We start from the raw sequence: 4276 nt of genomic DNA, 5'->3' as shown, positions 1-4276 counted from the left end.
AGCAAACTTTCTTTGTTGTTATATTTATCTAATAACAACTGTTTGCTAGCTTTATTTCACTCTATATGAATTTATTAACAACAGTTTGCTAACTTACTTACTCTCTTACTTGTTATCTTAATCTATTAACAACAGTTTGCTAACTTACTTTCTCTCTTGCTTGTTATCTTAATCTATTAACAACAGTTCGCATACTTTAAAACTCCCCTTGTTGTTATATCTATCTAGTAACAACAGTTGGCTAAGTTAATCTCTCTCACTTGTTATCTGAATCTATTAATACGAATCTGCAAACTTACTTTATCTCTTGCTTGTCATCTTAATATATTGTCAACAGTTTGCTTACTTGTAAATTTCCTTGCTTGTTATCTTAATCTATTAACATCAATTTGCTAACTTGCAAATTTTCTTGGTTGTTAATATTTATCTATTAACAACAGTTTGTTAATTTGTAAATTTCCTTGGTTGTTATCTTAATCTAATAACAACAGTTTGCTAACTTGCAAACTCCCTTGCTTGTTATCTTGACCTATTGACAACAGTTTGATTACTTGCGAACTCCCTTATTTGCTGTTTCAGTCTATTAACAATAGTTTGCTTACTTGCAAACTCCCTTGCTTGTTATCTTAATATATTAACAACAGTTTGCTGACTTGCGAACTCCCTTGCTTTTTCTCTTATTCTATTACCGACAGTTTGCTAACTTGTAAACTGCTTTACTGTTAATTATCGATTCTTCTTCGCGTATCAACAGATTTCTCTTTTTATACGCAAGCACCTTTAGTGTTTCATAGCCAATTGTAAATATTCTAATAAAACTACGATATCGATAATAAACTTTAATTTTAAAACAACTACATTATGTTTATCACTAAATACAGATGCTGCATGGGAATTCGCATTCCAATGTAGCACATGTAAGTAGCGGACCACGAACAAGGTATTGTCGAATAAATACCCGAAGACATTTACGTTCTTCAACACATGCTTTGAATTCAATCATAGCATTATACCCAGCTTTATGGCCGACAAAACAATTCTATTTCATATTTGCCTTTTGCAAGTCCATATTAGGGTCTTTCTGTTTGATAGCATTTACTTCTATCAGTGCCACGTACTCTCGTTTGCCACCCTTTACTCCTCTTACACGTTTCCGCACCCCTTCGTACATCTTCACGCGTTCTAGATTCACTATGATTTCGGAGTATTTGAGCATTCTCAATAGAGATCTGAATACAATTATTCGTCTGGAGTAGACTTTGCCATAAATATTAAGCAGATGATCTACCATGCTTTTCTCGGTCACTAAATTGCCATCGCACTTGAGAATGTAGCACAGATATGGCACAAACTCTTTGAAGAATGCTCCCTGTTCAACCATATTTCGTGACATGACTTATTCACTAACACGTAGCACTCACCAGGCGTTGCTTTTAGTCTTCGAGAACATCTCCCAATCAACTGAGCCCAATATAATTACGCATGCCTAGGCCAAATGCTACTGTTGCTGGTATGACCTGATTACTTGATTGCTTAAATTGTCGTTCCACAGATGTATGCTCTTCCGTAGTCAGCTGCGTGATACACTGCACAGCTGCGTCCCCCTTGACTGATATTGCGCATCTCTACACGTACACATAATTGTTTGATCTTCGTATGCTTTCGGCGTTGCGCATACACTACCATTTTGGTGTTTGAGAACTTCAATAGCTGCGCATTTAAACGGCTTGTTGTCATCATGTGCAGATCTGATCCACCAAACTAACACGTTAGAGAGAATTCTCTGCACACGGGACAGCCTACGTAAATACTGTCAATTTGGAAGAGATATTTCAAAACAAACGTGATTCTGAATTCACACTTGTAGCAGTCAGTAGACACACTCCGGTTTGCAATGCTCAGGAAACCGTGGATTTTTAAGTTGTGAAGGACGAAACTGCCACAATACTAGTGTATGCGCTTCGTCAAAGAGAAAAAACGCTAATACGCACGAGTTCTAACAGAGAACTTAAAAGCACGTCACTCTATTTTTTTCTGGGGATACAATTAGTATACTAGCTTACCCAGTACTATTGCAGTATTCGATAGTATCTCTTATCTTTTTTCCGTTTTTCTTGAGTCTTGAAACCATCTAACATTTGCTTCTCCATATGTGGGTTACCTAGTGCAAGTAATGGAACTCGATAAACAGCAACCCTTGGTACCATTTTTGATACAGTCTCAAAGGCATTAGTTTTGCTCTCTCCAGTTTCAACATTGTGTAACACTGTCGCGCCTTTACACAGATCAGTGTAGTAGAAACTCCTTGATCAAGGACCTGGTTCCCTGGTTTAGGATAAACCTGGTTAACAGGTTTTAGCTCCACGAGGCCACACATGCTGAGACTTGTGGATGTCACGTAAACAGTCAAAGACTAATAAATATACCCAACGGAGGCTCACAAAGCCTCAGTAGGTTGTATAATCGTATTTGGCGTGTCTGTTACATTTTTATGACTAAAATTCAAGGTTTTTTAAATTTTTTTATTAACTTCTCATACTAATTCAACTAGAAAACGTATTCTAATAGAATGTTTTTTTTTAGAATTAGTCCATACATGGCCTTATTTGGATATCTACAATGTTTGGACGCATTGCCAAAACGGAAGAACGAGCAACCAGAAGGTATAGTTCAAGCCCCACAAACAAGTGGATGATTCAGTGATTCTACAGAGAAAATCAATCAGATTGTCTCCAAATACTATGATACAAATTGTACGATGTAAAGAAACAAAGTAACATAAGGATAATAGGTATAGGGTGAATGCGTGGCACATGACAATGTGCCGTACATATAGTACGTGTGTAATATATGAATAACTATGTATAACATATGAATCAGGGTGTTATGTTTATGAACGGAATAGGCACATCAGGTGCATACATGATGATAACCAATGTAAAGTACATGGAAGTGTAAATGTTTCGACACACGTAAGGTTATAGTACTAGTACACGTGCAGTATACAAGGTACATGCACAATATAGGTAGCTATACGTGTATACATGTTGGTACATACAGTAGAAGAATGAGTAATGGTGTGTGCACAGGACGAGTGCACCCAGGCACAATATAAGTAGCTATATGGGTTTACATGTTTGATGAGTACACGAAATTATTATACATACACATGTACGTAGAAGCACGAGTAGTAGTGTGTGTACATAACTAGTACACGTAAAGCATAGAGGGTGTAATTATAGGTTGTTTGGGCATAAACATGAGCAGATACATACATAACCTAACCATGTACATGTATAGGAACGCATGATGAATGGATGGAAGAAAACTACTTTTAGATAGAAGAAAACTACTATAAGGGTAATCTATACGAATACTACGTGGCTCATGCATGAATATGTTGTGTGTTGTCAATTGTACACACATTGAAGCTAGCTACGCAAGATACACACATACGTAGCTAAACATGGAAGGTAGACACTCATAACATGGAAACACAGTGACAGTGGCGGATTCAGAACGCCATCACGAAGGTACCAGAAGAACTACTACCGTGCAACGGAACCAAAGGTGTGTCGTACGAGTGTTATATATTGGTGAATGATATCGTCAGTTAGTTACTTTAGACATGTATAAGTAATAGTTAATCACATTAAGGTAGGTATGTATGAGTCATAGTAATTGCATTAAGGTGGTACTACATGTACGTATATGTACATATACATTATTCCTAAACCTGGGAGCCAGGTTTCCTTGATCAAAGGGTTTCTACTACATCTGCAAGGATATCCTCTTGAAAACCATGGAGTTCGATCTTCATTTCATCCAAGCTTACCAGTCATGGTCTAACAATAGAAATAATAAAAATGTATCAGGTAATATATCAGGTAAAAACGTTACCCTTTGTGTTATAGGTTATACTTTGTTACCAAAACAACTCACTACTTTTAGCCCAATTAAATTGTCACGTGTATATTCAATTAAATAACATTTATTTGTTACATTTTTCGGTATATTTGAAGCATAACTAAGGCAGTTTAAGTACTGAAATGATTATAAACATATGCCGTTGCACACACATACACTTCCTTCTCTCTCTCTCTCACACACACACACATACACACACTCTCTCTCTCACTCACTCTCTCACTCTCCCACTCTCTCTCTCTCTCACACACACACACTCTCTCTCTCTCTCTCACTCACTTACTCACTCACACTCTCACTCGCTCACTCACTCACACATACATACATACACACACACACACATATATAT

This window comes from Sphaeroforma arctica (assembly GCF_001186125.1).
Source record: "Sphaeroforma arctica JP610 unplaced genomic scaffold supercont1.179, whole genome shotgun sequence".
Taxonomy (NCBI): Eukaryota; class Ichthyosporea; order Ichthyophonida; genus Sphaeroforma; species Sphaeroforma arctica.
The sequence above is the reverse complement of the archived record's forward strand: the minus strand, read 5'-3'. Positions refer to the sequence as shown.